The 20,315-nt window shown below is 36.1% G+C and overlaps 1 long non-coding RNA gene and 2 other non-coding genes across 4 annotated transcripts; all 3 read left to right on the top strand.

The window, feature by feature from the left end:
* Positions 1-237: 237 nt before the first annotated feature.
* On the top strand, positions 238-10,077 carry LOC112747135 (uncharacterized). Of its 2 annotated transcripts, XR_011873037.1 has the most exons (4): positions 238-551; positions 3,648-3,828; positions 8,461-8,712; positions 9,835-10,077. It is a non-coding gene; the product is annotated as an uncharacterized lncRNA (long non-coding RNA). The 2 variants fall into 2 exon arrangements; XR_011873036.1 differs by lacking the exon at positions 9,835-10,077 and having other exon boundaries at positions 8,461-8,963.
* A 3,140-nt stretch (positions 10,078-13,217) lies between these two features.
* On the top strand, positions 13,218-13,325 carry LOC112752540 (small nucleolar RNA R71). Its single transcript, XR_003176972.1, has one exon. It is a non-coding gene; the product is annotated as a small nucleolar RNA R71 (small nucleolar RNA).
* Positions 13,326-19,783: 6,458 nt separating this feature from the next.
* Positions 19,784-19,891, top strand: LOC112752541 (small nucleolar RNA R71). Its single transcript, XR_003176973.1, has one exon. It is a non-coding gene; the product is annotated as a small nucleolar RNA R71 (small nucleolar RNA).
* Positions 19,892-20,315: the final 424 nt, after the last annotated feature.

Raw genomic sequence — 20,315 nt, forward strand, 5'->3', positions numbered from 1 at the left:
ATATATATTTAATAAGTCTTACATAATCATAAATCAAACACAATCAGTGTTTAACAACTATATCACTACAAAAAAAAGACTATATTGTAGGAGTTTGTTAACGGAGGTTTTAAAAAAATCCTACAAATTTAAATTTAAAAATAAAAAATTATCTTTTATCTTTTTAAAAATTTTATTAACAACATTTTTTGTTTTAAATATTAGGATTTTAAAAACCCCCTCAAAATAAAATTATTTCCCTCAAACAATTTGGCAAATACATAGCCAAAAATCTTTCTTCCCGCGAGACTCAAATCTCCTGCCCCTACCATTTTCTGCTTCCACTCTCATCATATTCTAACTGCTTCTTCATTCTTCATTATTTGCATTTCTTCATTGGTTGCTGCTGTTTTCGGAGTTGTGCCGCGCCACTGGAACTCACGTTCGTGTTTCTGCTGCTGTTCACGTTCTGGTTAATGCAGCTGTTCGCGTTTGGGTTGCTCCTGCTGTTCCGTGGGTTCCATTGTTGATGCTGTTCGCGATCATAGTTGCAGGTTTTCTTCTATGCAAAGGTATGTCTATGATAGCATATAGAGATAGAAACTATTAGGGTTCATAAACTAATTATCCCCCTTCTGATTATAGTTTTGTATCACACTATTATGAATTTGTAGCTGTAAATTTAAGTTTAATCTTATATGGAACACAGCCTTTCAATACTTCTCTCCTGTTCTCCACGTTTCACAATGACCCCTCTTTCTGTTTCTGCAGTTTTCAATCTCTTTCTGAATACAATTAGAGATATTAATTAATTAAAAGCATGAAAAAATTTAGTTGATTTAATTTGGAGAATTCTCATCATTAATCAATTGCTATGACATAGTAATAGTTAAAGACTGTTTAGAGAAGATGTAGATGTTGTCGATTTGAACATAATTCTTAAGTAAGACAATTGAATTGATCAAAAGGAAATATACCTTTCTGCCATCATTGATACATTAAAGAACCAAACCCTGATTACATTGTGAAACAACGCTGACATTGCTATGCTTAACTAAACTAAATAACTAATTAAAAACTAAGCACACTCACAAGCTTGGATTAGCATTTAATACAATGAGTTTCAGTAGTAATATCTACTCTTTTTAGTACCATTTATAGACATAGTGACTCATTTATGGTTTCAAGCACAAATTTAAATTATTAGAAACTATTGATCCATCTTTCATTTCAATTTTACATAAATTTGAATGGCTGAAGTGATTCACCATCTAAGTAACTTTTTCATCACTCATGTAATTAGTAGTTTTCTTGGCTCTGTTCCCATATGCGATCTATATATATATCAGAATGAACAAACTCTAAAAATAAGAAATCACAAGTAACATCATGATCACCATCTTTAGTTTTTTCTATAAATGTGTGTAAAATTTTAATTTCAATTTTAAATATTCAACATTTCACTTACGTCCCAGGTTTGAAGTTTTAGTTTCAATTTTAAATGTTCTGCATTTTATTTACGTCCCAGGTTTTCTAAAAGCAAGACTGACTTAATTGTTTTCTTTCTTTTTTTCTTTTTGTTTTCTGATCTGAATAAGAATAATATTAACTTGAGAAACTTGAATAGAAATATTATTTATTTGACGTCCATACTCACTTTATTGTTATTTAATTTCGTTAATGATCATCATTCATTACTAGTTAATTTTTAGATATTTGAATTAGGAGGAATATTGCTTGCTATTGCTGTGCCTAATTTGGGATAGTATGTTGCTAATATTAATTATTAGTATTTTTTATAACTCTGTGGGTGGGGATTGAAGATGATCTCTTAGTAAGTTTGTTAGTGTTATTGATTTTTTCCAATTTGATATTTGGCTTGTTGAAAGGTGAAATAATATTTTAAGGTTCCAAGCTCATTTGGAATAGAGAATGCTTCATGCTTTATTAACTTGGATCTTCTTCAGTTTCCAATTAAATTCTGTTGAGAAAATTTGAAGCAAATCTAATCCTGGGAAATTTAAAGCTTTCAATTTTTGTAAATATTTTTTTTTCTGTTTCCCTCTTGTAGACCTATCATAATGTTCTAGACTGGGAGTCGTTCAAGTTGAAATTTAAATAAATTCTCCAACATACACAAAACTTTAAGCTTTTTGTTTAAACTGAGTAGCGTTTTTATACAATTATACTCCACACGTTTCTCTTGAGTTTAAATAGTCTATTTATGCTTTCTATAAAGCAACAGTAATAAGCTTTTGACTTAATTATTAGTAATGCTAAGTAACCAGAGTAATTATTAGTCAAAAATGGAATCAAAGTATGAGCTTCTTTGTGTACGACTCAATACATAGCTAAGTCCAAATCATGCCTTGATTTTTATTTTATATTCTTTGAACAGTATGATAGGATTTGTATATATGGAATCAGGAAATAATTCATGTATTATGCTCATAATTCCTTTTTGATCTACAACAAATAATACATACAATTGAGCTTTATCTTTTTACCTTTTAAGGAAACAAAAAACTACTAATACAACAACTCAGTTTCCTTATTTCATGCGATGTTACCTTTGTTTTCACTTTTTACTTGTTGTCTCTTTTTTATATTTTCTGTTCTGTTTTCTCTAGTGGTCAAGAAGCTTATTTGCGTTCTGCAGGGTCAGTCTTGTTGTCCAGTTTCTTACCAAGCTTTCATTTTTCTGTTAATTTTGAATGCAAATCCTCCTCAGTATGTTTAAAGTTCCAATTTTTCTTATCTGGGTCATCTTGGTAAAAACAGAACCATTCCAATTTTCATTTAGCTATCATTTTTCTTGTCTTAAACAACTTATGTTGAGTTATTCTTTAGCTTCCATTTTTCTTGTCTTAATCAGGAATTATTTGTATTAGTAGTTTTTTTTTCCTTAAAAGGTAAAAAGATAAAGCTCAATTGTATGTATTATTTTAAGGTCTTTCTTAGTTTTTCAAATTTGGTTTTTGTTTAGTTTATTGTTTGCAAGAAGTTGAGAGTAATAGAATCAAGTATCTCAGAGATTGGATTTTGTTCTTGTTGGTGCTTTTCTGAATCATCATCAAATGCTGCTGCATTTTTTATGTTATTGTTCTGCATATACCATTTAACGGTAGTGTATGTGTAGTGAAACTATATTAATATAGGGAAAGAAATTCAAGTTAGGTGTAACTGCAACTTGATTAAAAGAACATTATTTTTTGTTGTAGTGAGAAATTAACAAATGAATAGTGGTAGCATAAGACTCGGCGTAAGAAATCCTTTTCTTGGAAGACTTTTAATTGGATGACCGTTTCGTTCTTTGGAGTAATAGTAACTTCTTTCTTCTTTATTTTGGTCCACAAGGTTGGCTTATTTATATATAGCCGCTGGCAGGTGACATTTATAAGAGTTGAAACCAAATTGATCTAGTCACTTGGATTAACTATATGAGCTTCAATTTCAATGCTTATGTTTTGTCATATCCACATAAGATGAAGATAACACTTGATAATATTATGTGCTTTTATGGACTATACTAATTAATATAGCCATATAGGTCTAATATGATAAAATTTTAAACTAATTTTTAAATATAGCTTATCAAAAGTCATAACAATTATATTAGATATTGAGTAGTTTCGAATATTAATTATTGGCTCTTGCTTTGTGTTTAGACAACTCTTAAAATTGATCACATATATTCGTTGATTGCTGCTGCTTATCGCGGTTGTGTCTCTGTTACCCGCGCTCGTGTTGCTGCTGCTGTTCGCGTTCGGGTTTGTGTCGCTGAAGCTGTTCGCGTTCCATTTCTGCTATAATTGGCGTTCCTAATCGCAGTTGTGCTTCTATGCAAAGGTAACAATTTGATAGCATATAATGGAGCTTAGTAATTTGTTAGTGTTATTGAATTTTTCCAATTTGATATTTGGCTTGTTGAAAGGTGAAATGATAGAGCTTAGTAATTGTTATTGTTGAATTTTCTATGTTATAGTGATTTGTTTCTTTTTCTAGTTTTCGGTTTATTTAATTGATTGGCAATGATAGAGCTTCAAAAATATTTTTGAACAGCGAAAACTTGAACATAAAAAACACATAATCATATTTACATGAAAACAAAATTTATAAAATAAAACTCTTTTTATAATTTCTTACCGAAATGAAAATAAATGATTACATGTATAGATAAATATTTTAATCTACATTTTAACATACTTTTGAATAATATTCTTTGAGTCTTGAATGGTATAAAATATCCAATAAGTTAATTAGAACTTAACTTTTTATAGTTAGAATGCCTGACATAAAATATTATAATATTTATTAAATATTGAATATATTCATGACTAAAAACTTAATTAAAAAACTAACCAAGTATAAAACAATACCAAATTAATTACATATAAAATAATGATTCAAATCCTTAAATGTGATATGAAAAATATATTTTCTTACAATTTAGTGTAGAAGATTAAAACTTAAAAAGTTGTAACATGTTAAAATTCTCTATCAGTTTACACCAATAAACGACACCAATACTTAAAGAATATTTTAATAATTTTGTGTAAAAAAATTAAAGAAAATCAATGAGACATAAAATAGCATCAAAAAAATAAATTACTTATCATAATGATTATGAAGACTAGTTTAATGTATTAATTACTTTAAAAAAATAAATTACTTATTTCTTCTCTATGTTACAACTTTGTTTACTTTTTGGTTGAATAAATTAATTACAAATGGATAGAACTTGGATTGAAAAACCTCGAACAACAAAGGAATACAAGGATGGCATAATTGGATTCCTTGATTTTGCTTTTGCGAGAGCGGCCATTTCGGATAGAATATGTTGTCCATGTCCACGATGTACATTTGGAAAATGGCATAAAAGAGACACAGTTCAGGATCACTTGCTCCTAAAGCCATTTCCCAATAACTATGTTGCTTGGAATCGTCATGGTGAGATACAACCTGCTGAGCCAAGTAGTATAGAAGTGCAAGAGACACCATCTCAAGAGAATCCATTAAATACATTAATGAATGATGTATTCGGCCACCATGGGAATGAAGGTATAACGGGAGTGAATGATGCAGTTATACACGATGGAGACGAAGACATCGCAGATGAAAGATTACATGAGGACTCTTTTGATGATGGTGGCGAGTTCAATGAATTTGTCAAAGATGGAAATGAAAAATTGCACGAGGGCAGTAAATGCACAAAGTTGGAGTTTATAATCAAATTGTATCATATAAAGGTCTTGTGTAGAATAAGCGATAAGGCCATGACTATGATCTTGACTTTGTTGAGAGATACTTTTGATGGAATACAACTGCCTTCTAGCTTTTATAAGGCCAAGCAAGTCATTTGCAAACTTGGCTTGGATTATACCAAGATAGATGCTTGCCCAAATGACTGTATGTTATATCTGGATGACACTCCAGATAACGTACAAGATACATGCAAGTATTGCGGTATATCTAGATGGGTCCCTAAGAAAAAAAGAAAAAGCAAGCTGCAAAAGTCATGCGATACTTTCCACTGAAGCCAAGGTTGAAAAGATTATATATGTGTAGCAAGACAGCTGAACACATGCAATGGCATAATTCTACACATGCAAAAGATGGATTACTGAGACATCCAAGGGACGGTGAAGCATGGAAGAATTTTAATGCGACGCACACTCTGTTTGCCGAAGAGCCGCGAAATGTTCGCCTAGGTCTTGCAACTGATGGTTTTAATCCTTTCGGATCCCTGAGTTCTACTAATAGCGTTTGGCCTGTGTTCTTGATTCCATACAATCTTCCACCTTGGATGTGTATGAATCACACTTCCTTCATCTTATCAATGGTTATTCCAGGAAAGAAGTCCCCGGGAAATAAGATAGATGTGTACTTGCAGCCCCTTATAAATGAATTGAAAGATTTGTGGATTGATGGTGTGGAGACATTTGACTCATCATCCGGAAACACATTTAGAATGCATGCAGCTCTTATGTGGACAATAAGTGATTTTCCCGGTTTAGGTATGCTATCTGGTTGGAACACACACACCGGTTTAGCTTGTCCCACTTGTAACTTTGATTTTTTTTCCCTGTTATCTTCGTCATAGTTCTAAATGGTGCTTCATGGGTCATAGACGTTTTTTGGGAAGAAATCATAGATTTAGACTGAATCGTGTTCGTTTTGACGGAAGCATAGAGGAGCGTGGTCCACCTAAGAAGTTATCAGGTTTTGACATTCTTGAACAGCAACAGGATGTTGAAGCACGAGATCAGCAACGAGAAGAATCTCATAGCGGTGGGAAAAGACCTCGACGAGAAGTTAAGCAGTGGAACAAGCGAAGCATTTTCTTTGATCTTCCGTACTGGAAAACCAATTTGTTGCGTCATAATCTAGACTTTATGCACATTGAGAAGAATGTGTGTGATAACATTTTGTACACTTTGCTTAATGACAAAGCAAAATCAAAGGACAATCTTAAGGCACGGAAAGATTTGAAAGAAATGGGCATAAGACGTGATCTCTGGCCAAGTGATAATGGATCGTATCATTTATCTTTATTTTCACTAACACGTGACACCAAGAAGCTATTCCTTTCGACATTGAAGAATGTTGTGCTACCAGATGGATACTCAAGTAATATTTCGAGATGTGTGGATGAAGGACAGAAAAAAATTTTTGGATTAAAAAGTCATGACTGCCATATTCTTTTGGAGGAATTGTTACCAATAGCAGTTCATAATTTGCTGCCAGATCATGTTACCGCGGTATTGGTTGAGTTTGGGTCATTCTTTAAGATCCTTTGTGGGAAAAGCCTAAGTACTTTTGAACTTGACAAGCTCCAACAACGCATAGTGGTTGTCCTTTGCCAGTTGGAAATGTTATTCCCTCCATCATTCTTTACCGTCATGGTTCACTTGACAGTCCATCTAGTAGAGGAAGCAAAGCTCGGAGGTCCAGTGCATTATCGATACATGTATCCAATTGAGAGGTAAAATGTTTAATATATTTAACTAAAGATCAGTAGAATTGCATCTCTTGTCATGTCATTTTTACTTGACTTTGATATATTATTTTAGGGAGTTAGGCCATCTAAAATCCCATGTGCGAAGTAGAGCACAAGCAGAAGCATCTATAGCCGGAGGATACTTAGCTGAGGAATGTCTCACCTTTTGTTCTCGCTATTTTGAGGATATAGAGACAAGGTTCAATAGACCTAGACGTGTATGTGATGACCCACTTGACAGGGAATGCTCAGAATATTGTCTCTTTCCGCCAGTGGGTAAAGCAGGGAGTTCTGGTACAACTTTTATGTTGAGTGAAAAGCAAAAGCTACAAGCCCATAGATATGTATTGCTAAATTGTCAAGCCGTCAAGGATTATGTGAAGTGAGTAAAGATAGAGGTTATTTGTAGTAATATATTCAGAATCTATATTTGTGGGTGACATACTCTGAATCCAATTTAATTTCTCATGCAGTGAATTTAGAGAATACATAACAAGAAGTTCAAAGGGAAGGAGACCGAACCCCACAGACATAGAGAAGAGAGTATTTAAGGATTTTGTTTCGTGGTTTGAAAAACGAGTAAGTTACTTAATTATTATAGTTTATGAAATGGGAATGGTGTTAATATATAAACGTTTTAAACCTCATAACTTATCCCTATTTCAGATAATGAACCCGGATACCATAGAACAGCTGTCTACTGATATGAAATTTTTAGCCCGAGGCCCCTTATCAAATGCAACGAGATATAGTGCTTATAAAATTAATGGTTGCACCTTTCGAACTATTGCTCGTGAAGAAGGTTTGAGGACACAGAATAGTGGAGTATATTTAACCTCTAGTACACCATGTGTTGCAAGTCGAGTTGACAGAAATTTAAGACAAGGTGATGTACCCTATTATGGCAAGTTGGAGGATATAATTGAGGTTAGCTATTATGGGCGATTCACTGTTGTTCTCTTCAAATGTAAATGGGCTGATTCCACTCGACATAGAGGATATAGAAGAGATCAATGGCATTTTCATTGTGTTAACTTTGATAGACCAATTCATACTGGTGAACATGAAGAAGATGAGCCTTATATTCTAGCGTCACAAGCATCAATGGTATACTATGTAGATGATGTCGTTAACAAAGGATGGAGTATTGTTGTTCATTTAAAACCAAGAGATTTGTATGAAATGGGTGATGAAATTGAAGAGGCTGAAGATGAGGACGAGCCACATCAAGAGCAAGCTCTTGATCAATTTTTTGGTAACAGTGATGAATACATTCAATTGGCAACAAACGACTTGATCGATGACGTAGTTGACTCATAATGAGAAATCTAAGGTTTAAGCTTATTTATATATTTGTTAATTTTAAAGTTATGGTTAATCCACTGATTTGTTCATAAAGTTTATCTTTGGCCTACTTTTGTGTGAAATGTAACATGCTTTTTGAGTTATTTTCTCTAACTTGTTGTTAAATTCATTTACAGCAATGCCGAAGTGTAAACGCTTTACTAATCCTTTGCGATCAGCTCCTCAACCTAAAAATGGTTTTGACCAGTTTAATGACGATGTAGTTCACAATTCACCTACGGATGTCTCACCACCTAATCATGATTCAACAATGCAAAGCAATCCGGATAGTGCTACGGATCATTCACTGCCTAACCAAGGATCCCAAGAACATATTAGGCACTTTGGTGGACGTCAATCTTCTGAATATTGGACTGTGGAGACAGTAGGTATGGTGCACAATAAATTTGTTTTTTCATGCTGAGTTGCTAAATAAGTGCTTTCTATATAAATGCAGATTTTTATTTTTCAAACATTATATGTAATATTTTTTTTTGTGCAATCTCTTGTATAAAAGTAGAGAAGTGATGCATTGATAACTGAACATGCACTATGCCAATTGTTATAGGTCAAACTCTGATCATTTAGCTTTCTATGTTGCTATGGTTGAATAATGCTAAAGTTTATTTATTTTGAGGTATATGGTAAAAATTTCAATTGTACGAAAATCTAGCCCAAAAATTTTTTTAATAAAACTCTTAAAATTTTCACCCACCTCCTGAGGCATAAAATGAAAATACAAAATAATACAACTCCTATAATATCACTAGATGACAAAGTGATATGCATATGCATGGTTTTGGGTTTTTTGAAATCACATAATTTATCATCAAATCATCGTGATCTGTACCCTTTTCTTTTTTTTTTCTTAAGGTCAAAAGTGTTATTTATTTATCATCTTTCTGAAGTAATAATGAAAACTCAGTAGGAAATTAATGAGTGATGGTGTGGTCAATTATGCAAATTGCTTTGTCTCTCTCAATCGGCTGTCCAATTAATTAACTTGTGCATTAGTTGCTTTATAATTTAAATAGTGTAATGATCATATTCAATAGTTAAGGTGGCCAAATTTCATTCTTAATTAAGTGATATCTCAATCCAATTAGGCCCTTGGTAAGTAAGACTAAACTACTTTTGGGCAACGATTTTTTTAAATAGTTTAGTTATGTATTTTTATTCAGTGGTATATGGTTTTCAATTTGTTTATTTCAGTTTCGTTTTTATTTTTTTTAGAGGTACTTTACTAATGTTATGTTGCAATCTTAGTCTTTGCCCAAGTGATCTTATTCGTTATTGATCCTAGTGTCTAGGAGTGGAATTTTATTCTGGGCTTTGTGCTCCTTTGTGTTATATGTGAATTTTTCATAATTGTTTAAAATTTAAAAGCTTTCAATTGTAAAAGGTTAAAAATTTAATTTTTTAAAATAAATATATACTGACATATAATTAATTTTATATGCAAATACTTTGTGTTAAAATTTTTAATCTAGTTTAAAATTTTTTAAATAAAGGCACAGATGGAACTATTAAAACTAGAAGGCTAAAAGTTAAAGAAATGGATAACTTATCTAGAGATGAGCAAGTTGTTGTAAACTTTGAAGATCAACAAGCTATTGGAGAAGCCCAAGGTTTGCTTGCTGGATATCTAGGAACATTGGCAGTTGATTGTAAGTTATTTCCAATCAATTTCTCAAAGTGGTCAGGACCTTTGGGTGTACCTCGATCTAGATTTGAAGAGTGTTTTAGTAACTTGCTGAAGGTATGTATTTGAAATATTGAGTTTTATCAAATTCCTATTAATATTATCTATTATTAATGATATCTTGTTTGTGTATGATTCTTTTTTATAGCCGAAATTTCATTTCAAAATTTCTGAGGGCATTGCAAAGCGATATTGCAAATTGAGCCTTGCAAAAAAGTGGTCACAACATAGAATTAAGTTATGGAGTGAGTTCTATGATCCATGCATGAGTAGCCAAGAAATCATTGATAATGTTTGGTGCACAAAATTGTGATGTCCAGGCTCAAACAATCCCTGGCAACGTGAGCAACTTGGTACGCGTAATCGTGATTACACATTCATAATTTGTCACAACTTCGATACAACTAACCAGCAAGTGCACTGGGTCGTCCAAGTAATACCTTACGTGAGTAAGGGTCGAATCCCACGGAGATTGTTGGTATGAAGCAAGCTATGGTCACCTTGTAAATCTCAGTCAGGCAGATATAAAGTGATAATGGTGTTTTCGAATTTAATATAATAAGATAGGGATAGAAATACTTATGTAAATCATTGGTAGGAATTTCAGATAAGCGAATGGAGATGCTTTTCGTTCCTCTGAACCTCTGCTTTCCTGCTATCTTCATCAAATCAGTCTTACTCCTTTCCATGGCTGGCTTTATGTGATACATCACCACTGTCAATGGCTACTTTCGGTCATCTCTCGGGAAAATGATCCAATGCCCTGTCACGGCACGGCTAATCGTCTGGAGGCATCACCCTTGTCAATGGCTTCATCTTATCCTCTCAGTGAATAATATGCTCACGCACCCTGTCACGGCACGGCTATTCATCTGTCGGTTCTCGATCATGCTGGAATAGGATTTACTATCCTTTTGCGTCTGTCACTAACGCCCTGCAATCGCGAGTTCGGAGCTCGTCACAGTCATTCAATCATTGAATCCTACTCGGAATACCACAGATAAGGTTTAGACCTTCCGGATTCTCTTGAATGCCGCCATCATTCTAGCTTACGCCACGAAGATTCCGGTTAGGAGATCTAAGAGATATTCATTCTAGCTTATTTCATGTAGAACAGAAGTGTTTGTCAGGCACGCGTTCATAAAGGAGAAGGATGATGAGCGTCACACATAATCATCACCTTCATCACGTTCTTGGGTGCGAATGGATATCTTAGAAGAGAAATAAGAAGAATTGAATAGAAAACAGTAGTACTTTGCATTACTCTTTGAGGAACAGCAGAGCTCCACACCTTAATCTATGGAGTGTAGAAACTCTAGGGTGTGATTTTTCTTCTGCTATTTTTGATTCCGTTTTCAATTTTTCTATTTATTTTGTGACTCCACATGATCATGAACCTAAGAAAACATAAAAAACAATAAAAATAAGAATTAGATAAACATTGGGTTGCCTCCCAACAAGCGCTTCTTTAATGTCAATAGCTTGACAGTGGGCTCTCATGGAGCCTCACAGATGTGCAGAGCTTTGTTGAGACTCTCCAACACCAAACTTAGAGTTTGGATATGGGAGTTCAACACCAAACTTAGAGTTTGGTTGTGGCCTCCCAACACCAAACTTAGAGTTTGACTGTGGGGGCTCTGGTTGACTCTGCTTTGAGAGAAGCTTTTCAAGCTTCCTCTCCATGGTTGCAGAGGGAGATCCTTGAGTTTTGAATACAAGGGAGTTCTCATTCCATTGAAGGACTATTTCACCTCTGTCAACATCAATCACAGCTCTTGCTGTGGCCAGGAAAGGTCTTCCTAGGATGATGGATTCATCCTCTTCCTTTCCAGTATCCAGGACTATGAAATCAGCAGGGATGTAAAGGCCCTCAACCTTTACTAAAACGTCCTCTACTTGTCCATAAGCCTGTTTTCTTGAACTGTCTGCCATCTCTAATGAGATTTTAGCAGCTTGCACCCCATAGATTCCCAGTTTCTCTATTACAGAGAGGGGCATGAGGTTTATTCCTGAACCAAGGTCACACAGAGCCTTAAAGATCATAGTGCCTATGGTACAGGGTATTATGAACTTTCCAGGATCCTGTCTCTTCTGAGGCAATGTCAGTTGATCCAGATCTCTTAGTTCATTGATGAACAAGGGAGGTTCAACTTCCCAAGTATCAATGCCAAATAATTTGGCATTCAGCTTCATGATTGCACCAAGAAACTTGGCAGTTTGCTCTTCAGTAACATCCTCATTCTCTTCAGAAGAGGAATACTCATCAGAGCTCATGAAGGGCATAAGGAGGGTCAATGGAATCTCTGTGGTCTCTAGATGAGTCTCAGATTCCTTTGGTTCCTCAGAGGGAAGCTCCTTATTGATCACTGGACGTCCCAGGAGGTCTTCCTCCTTGGGATTCACGTCCTCCTCTCCCTCATTGGGTTCGGCCATTTTGCTTATGTCAATGGCCTTGCACTCTCCTTTTGGGTTCTCTTCTGTATTGCTTGGGAGAGTACTTGGAGGGATTTCAGTGATCCTTTTACTTAGCTGGCCCACTTGTGCTTCCAGATTTCTAATGGAAGACCTTGTTTCATTCATGAAACTTACAGTGGCCTTAGATAGATCAGAGACTAGATTTGCTAAATTAGAAGCATTTTGTTCAGAGCTCTCTGTCTGTTGCTGAGTGGATGATGGAAAAGGCTTGCTATTGCTAAACCTGTTTCTTCCACCATTATTAAAGCCTTGTTGGGACTTTTGATCCTTCCATGAGAAATTTGGATGATTTCTCCATGTTGAGTTATAGGTGTTTCCATAAGGTTCACCTAAGTAATTTACCTCTGCTATTGCAGGGTTCTCAGGATCATAAGCTTCTTTTTCAGAAGATGCCTCTTGAGTACTGTTGGATGCAGCTTGCATTCCATGCAGACTCTGAGAGATCATATTGACTTGCTGAGTCAATATTTTATTCTGAGCCAATATGGCATTCAGAGTATCAACCTCAAGAACTCCCTTCTTCACAGGCGTCCCATTACTCACAGGATTCCTTTCAGAAGTGTACATGAACTGGTTATTAGCAACCATGTCAATGAGTTCTTGAGCTTCTGCAGGCATTTTCTTTAGGTGTATGGATCCACCTGCAGAAGTGTCCAGTGACATCTTTGATAGCTCAAATAAACCATCATAGAATATATCCAGGATGGTCCATTCTGAAAGCATGTCAGAAGGACACTTTTTGGTCAACTGTTTGTATCTTTCCCAAGCTTCATAGAGGGATTCACCTTCTTTCTGTCTGAAGGTTTGAACATCAGCTCTAAGCTTGCTCAGCTTTTGAGGAGGAAAGTACTTGGCTAAGAAAGCCGTGACCAGCTTATCCCAAGAGTTCAGGCTGTCTTTGGGTTGAGAATCCAACCATAATCTAGCTCTGTCTCTTACAGCAAAAGGGAAAAGCATGAGCCTGTAGACTTCAGGATCTACTCCATTAGTCTTAACAGTATCACATATCTGCAAGAATTCAGTTAAGAACTGAAAAGGATCTTCAGATGGAAGTCCATGAAACTTGCAGTTCTGCTGCATCAGAGAAACTAACTGAGGTTTCAGCTCAAAGTTGTTTGCTCCAATGGCAGGAATGGAGATGCTTCTTCCATGTAAATTGGAATTAGGTGCAGTAAAGTCACCAAGCATCTTCCTTACATTATTGTTGGGTTCGGCTGCCATCTCCTTTACTTGTTCGAAATTTTCAATCAAGTTGTCTCTGGATTGTTGTAATTTAGCTTCTCTTAATTTTCTCTTCAGAGTCCTTTCAGGTTCTGGATCAGCTTCAACAAGAATGCCTTTTTCTCTGTCCCTGCTCATAAAAAAGAGGAGAGAAAAAGAAAAGAAGAGGAATCCTCTATGTCACAGTAAAGAGGATCCTTATTGTTAGTAGAAAAGAAGAAGAAGAAATTCGAACACAGATAGAGGAGGGGGTTCGAATTTGGTGATGATGTGAGGAAGAGATGTTAGGATATGAATGAATAAATAGAATGAGATGTGGGAGGGATAATTTTCGAAAATTATTTTAAAAAAGAGTTAGTGATTTTCGAAAATTGGTTTTTGAAAATTGTTAGTAGTTTTTCGAAAATTAAGATTTAAAATTTGAAATAATAGTTAATTAAAAAGAAATTTTTGAAAAAGAGGGAAGATATTTTCGAAAATTAGAGAGAGAGAGTTAGTTAGGTAGTTTTGAAAAAGTTAAGAAACAAACAAAAAGTTAGTTAGTTAGTTGAAACAAATTTTGAAAAGATAAGAAGTTAGGAGGTTAGAAAAGATATTTTGAAAAGATATTTTTGAAAAAGATAAGATGAGAAGATATTTTTGAAAAGATATGATAGAAATTAGTGTTTGAAAAAGATTTGATTTTTAAAATCACAATTAATGACTTGATTCATAAGAAATCACAATATATGATTCTAGAACTTAAAGTTTGAATCTTTCTTAACAAGCAAGTAACAAACTTCAAATTTTTGAATCAAAACATTAATTGTTTATGTTATTTTCGAAAATTTAATACAAAAATAAGAAAAAGATTTTTGAAAAATATTTTTGGATTTTTCGAAAATAACTAAGAATTTTGAAAAAGATTTGATTTTTGAAAAAGATTTTGAAAAAGATAAGATTTTCAAATTGAAAATTTGATTTGACTTATAAGAAACAACTTGATTTAAAAAATTTTTGAAAAAGTCAATCCAAATTTTCGAATTTGAGGAGAGAAAAAGGGAAAGATATTTTTTTTTATTTTTGAAATTTTTATGAAAAACATGAAAATTATGCAATGCATGAAATTTTTAGATCAAAACATGTGATGCATGCAAGAATGCTATGAATGTCAAGATGAACACCAAGAACACTTTGAATGCCAAGATGAACATCATAGCCACAATTTTGAAAAACTTTTAATGCAAAGAAAACATGCAAGACACCAAACTTAGAATTCTTTAATGCTTAGGCACTAAGAATTCAAAAATGCATATGATAAACATGAAAAGACACAAAACAAAAAATCATCAAGATCAAACAAGAAGACTTACCAAGAACAACTTGAAGATCATGAAGAACACTATGAATGCATGAATTTTCGAACAATGCAAGATGCATATGCAAGTGACACCAAACTTATGATATGACTCAAGACTCAAACAAGAAACAGAAAATATTTTTGATTTTTATGATTTTCTAATTTTTTTTTTGGATTTTTTCGAAAATTTATTGAAAAGGGAAAATAAGGATTCCAAAATTTTTTAATATGAATTCCAGGAATCTTGCATTCTTAGTCTAAAGCTTCAGTCCAGGAATTAGACATGGCTCACTAGCCAGCCAAGCTTTCAAAGAAAGCTCCAGTCCAAAACACTAGACATGGCCAATGGCCAGCCAAGCTTCAGCATTTAACACCAGAGTATATTGCTCTTGATAACAAATTGCTGCTCATCATTTATCAAGTATGTAACTTACCTCTGATGGTTTGGAAGCCTCAGTCCAAAAGAATTTAGACATGGCTTTACAGCCAGCCAGGCTTCACATGCTTCATGAAACACTAGAATTCATTCTTAAAAATCTTGGATAAAATTTTTGAAAACATTTTTATTTTTTCGAAAACAGATGAGAGGTTTTTGAAAATATTTTTGAAAGATTTTTGAAAACAAAACGAAAAGAAAATTACCTAATCTGAGCAACAAGATGAACCGTCAGTTGTCCAAACTCGAACAATCCCCGGCAACGGCGCCAAAAACTTGGTGCTGTTGCCGGATCAAACTTGGCACTGATGTTATCGGACCAAAAGCTTGCCGAAAACTCAAACAATCCCCGGCAACGGCACCAAAAACTTGGTGCACGAAATTGTGATGTCCAGGCTCAAACAATCCCTGGCAACGTGAGCAACTTGGTACGCGTAATCGTGATTACACATTCATAATTTGTCACAACTTCGATACAACTAACCAGCAAGTGCACTGGGTCGTCCAAGTAATACCTTACGTGAGTAAGGGTCGAATCCCACGGAGATTGTTGGTATGAAGCAAGCTATGGTCACCTTGTAAATCTCAGTCAGGCAGATATAAAGTGATAATGGTGTTTTCGAATTTAATATAATAAGATAGGGATAGAAATACTTATGTAAATCATTGGTAGGAATTTCAGATAAGCGAATGGAGATGCTTTTCGTTCCTCTGAACCTCTGCTTTCCTGCTATCTTCATCCAATCAGTCTTACTCCTTTCCATGGCTGGCTTTATGTGATACATCACCACTGTCAATGGCTACTTTCGGTCATCTCTCGGGAAAATGATCCAATGCCCTGTCACGGCACGGCTAATCGTCTGGAGGCATCACCCTTGTCAATGGCTTCATCTTATCCTCTCAGTGAATAATATGCTCACGCACCCTGTCACGGCACGGCTATTCATCTGTCGGTTCTCGATCATGCTGGAATAGGATTTACTATCCTTTTGCGTCTGTCACTAACGCCCTGCAATCGCGAGTTCGGAGCTCGTCACAGTCATTCAATCATTGAATCCTACTCGGAATACCACAGACAAGGTTTAGACCTTCCGGATTCTCTTGAATGCCGCCATCATTCTAGCTTACGCCACGAAGATTCCGGTTAGGAGATCTAAGAGATATTCATTCTAGCTTATTTCATGTAGAACAGAAGTGTTTGTCAGGCACGCGTTCATAAAGGAGAAGGATGATGAGCATCACACATAATCATCACCTTCATCACGTTCTTGGGTGCGAATGGATATCTTAGAAGAGAAATAAGAAGAATTGAATAGAAAACAGTAGTACTTTGCATTACTCTTTGAGGAACAGCAGAGCTCCACACCTTAATCTATGGAGTGTAGAAACTCTACCGTTGAAAATACATAAGTGAAAGGTCCAGGCATGGCCGAGATGGCCAGCCCCCAAAACGTGATCAATAGATCAAAATATAATCCAAAGATGAACACTGGATTAAAACTGAGACCAAAGATACCTAATACAATAGTAAGAGGTCCTATTTATAATAAACTAGCTACTAGGGTTTACATGAGTAAGTAATTGATGCATAAATCCACTTCCTAGGCCCACTTGGTGTGTGTTTGGGCTGAGCCTGAGTGTTGCACGTGTAGAGGCCATTTGTGGAGTTGAACGCCAGTTTCTGTGCCAGTTTGGGCGTTCAACTCTGGTTTTGGATCCTTTTCTGGCGCTGGATGCCAGATTTGGGCAGAAGGCTGGTGTTGAACGCCAGTTTACGTCGTCTATTCTTGGCCAAAGTATGGACTATTATATATTTCTAGAAAGCCCTGGATGTCTACTTTCCAACGCAATTGGAATCACGCCATTTTGAGTTCTGTAGCTCCATAAAATCTACTTTGAGTGCAGGGAGGTCAGAATCCAACAGCATCAGCAGTCCTTCTTCAACCTCTGAATCTGATTTCTGCTCAAGTCCCTCAATTTCAGCCAGAAAATACCTGAAATCACAGAAAAACACACAAACTCATGGTAAAGTCCAGAAATGTGAATTTAACATAAAAACTTATGAAAACATCCCTAAAAGTAACTAGATCCTACTAAAAACATACTAAAAATAATGCCAAAAAGCGTATAAATTATCCGCTCATTAGGGGTCCACAGATCCTGAGTGGATCAAGGATTTACATCCCTACACCCATTAGGCATGTAAAAATGCCTTTGTACCCAACTCTGGGCGTTCAGCGCCAGGTTGGTGGCCATTTTGGGCGTTCAACGCCCATTTGTGTGCCATTTCTGGCGTTGAACGCCAGAACCATGCCTGTTCTGGCGTTCAGCGCCCAGAAGCTGCCCATTTTGGGCGTTCAGCGCCAGGACCATGCTCTGTTCTGGCGCTGAACGCCAGACAGATGCTCCTCCAGGGTGTGATTTTTCTTCTGCTATTTTTGATTCCGTTTTCAATTTTTCTATTTATTTTGTGACTCCACATGATCATGAACCTAAGAAAACATAAAAAACAATAAAAATAAGAATTAGATAAACATTGGGTTGCCTCCCAACAAGCGCTTCTTTAATGTCAATAGCTTGACAGTGGGCTCTCATGGAGCCTCACAGATGTGCAGAGCTTTGTTGAGACTCTCCAACACCAAACTTAGAGTTTGGATATGGGAGTTCAACACCAAACTTAGAGTTTGGTTGTGGCCTCCCAACACCAAACTTAGAGTTTGACTGTGGGGGCTCTGGTTGACTCTGCTTTGAGAGAAGCTTTTCAAGCTTCCTCTCCATGGTTGCAGAGGGAGATCCTTGAGTTTTGAATACAAGGGAGTTCTCATTCCATTGAAGGACTATTTCACCTCTGTCAACATCAATCACAGCTCTTGCTGTGGCCAGGAAAGGTCTTCCTAGGATGATGGATTCATCCTCTTCCTTTCCAGTATCCAGGACTATGAAATCAGCAGGGATGTAAAGGCCCTCAACCTTTACTAAAACGTCCTCTACTTGTCCATAAGCCTGTTTTCTTGAACTGTCTGCCATCTCTAATGAGATTTTAGCAGCTTGCACCCCATAGATTCCCAGTTTCTCTATTACAGAGAGAGGCATGAGGTTTATTCCTGAACCAAGGTCACACAGAGCCTTAAAGATCATAGTGCCTATGGTACAAGGTATTATAAACTTTCCAGGATCCTGTCTCTTCTGAGGCAATGTCAGTTGATCCAGATCTCTTAGTTCATTGATGAACAAGGGAGGTTCAACTTCCCAAGTATCAATGCCAAATAATTTGGCATTCAGCTTCATGATTGCACCAAGAAACTTGGCAGTTTGCTCTTCAGTAACATCCTCATTCTCTTCAGAAGAGGAATACTCATCAGAGCTCATGAAGGGCATAAGGAGGGTCAATGGAATCTCTGTGGTCTCTAGATGAGTCTCAGATTCCTTTGGTTCCTCAGAGGGAAGCTCCTTATTGATCACTGGACGTCCCAGGAGGTCTTCCTCCTTGGGATTCACGTCCTCCTCTCCCTCATTGGGTTCGGCCATTTTGCTTATGTCAATGGCCTTGCACTCTCCTTTTGGGTTCTCTTCTGTATTGCTTGGGAGAGTACTTGGAGGGATTTCAGTGATCCTTTTACTTAGCTGGCCCACTTGTGCTTCCAGATTTCTAATGGAAGACCTTGTTTCATTCATGAAACTTACAGTGGCCTTAGATAGATCAGAGACTAGATTTGCTAAATTAGAAGCATTTTGTTCAGAGCTCTCTGTCTGTTGCTGAGTGGATGATGGAAAAGGCTTGCTATTGCTAAACCTGTTTCTTCCACCATTATTAAAGCCTTGTTGGGGCTTTTGATCCTTCCATGAGAAATTTGGATGATTTCTCCATGTTGAGTTATAGGTGTTTCCATAAGGTTCACCTAAGTAATTTACCTCTGCTATTGCAGGGTTCTCAGGATCATAAGCTTCTTTTTCAGAAGATGCCTCTTGAGTACTGTTGGATGCAGCTTGCATTCCATGCAGACTCTGAGAGATCATATTGACTTGCTGAGTCAATATTTTATTCTGAGCCAATATGGCATTCAGAGTATCAACCTCAAGAACTCCCTTCTTCATAGGCGTCCCATTACTCACAGGATTCCTTTCAGAAGTGTACATGAACTGGTTATTAGCAACCATGTCAATGAGTTCTTGAGCTTCTGCAGGCGTTTTCTTTAGGTGTATGGATCCACCTGCAGAAGTGTCCAGTGACATCTTTGATAGCTCAAATAAACCATCATAGAATATATCCAGGATGGTCCATTCTGAAAGCATGTCAGAAGGACACTTTTTGGTCAACTGTTTGTATCTTTCCCAAGCTTCATAGAGGGATTCACCTTCTTTCTGTCTGAAGGTTTGAACATCAGCTCTAAGCTTGCTCAGCTTTTGAGGAGGAAAGTACTTGGCTAAGAAAGCCGTGACCAGCTTATCCCAAGAGTTCAGGCTGTCTTTGGGTTGAGAATCCAACCATAATCTAGCTCTGTCTCTTACAGCAAAAGGGAAAAGCATGAGCCTGTAGACTTCAGGATCTACTCCATTAGTCTTAACAGTATCACATATCTGCAAGAATTCAGTTAAGAACTGAAAAGGATCTTCAGATGGAAGTCCATGAAACTTGCAGTTCTGCTGCATCAGAGAAACTAACTGAGGTTTCAGCTCAAAGTTGTTTGCTCCAATGGCAGGAATGGAGATGCTTCTTCCATGTAAATTGGAATTAGGTGCAGTAAAGTCACCAAGCATCTTCCTTACATTATTGTTGGGTTCGGCTGCCATCTCCTTTACTTGTTCGAAATTTTCAATC

The sequence above is a fragment of the Arachis hypogaea genome, chromosome 15, assembly GCF_003086295.3.
Source record: "Arachis hypogaea cultivar Tifrunner chromosome 15, arahy.Tifrunner.gnm2.J5K5, whole genome shotgun sequence".
Taxonomy (NCBI): Eukaryota; Viridiplantae; Streptophyta; class Magnoliopsida; order Fabales; family Fabaceae; genus Arachis; species Arachis hypogaea.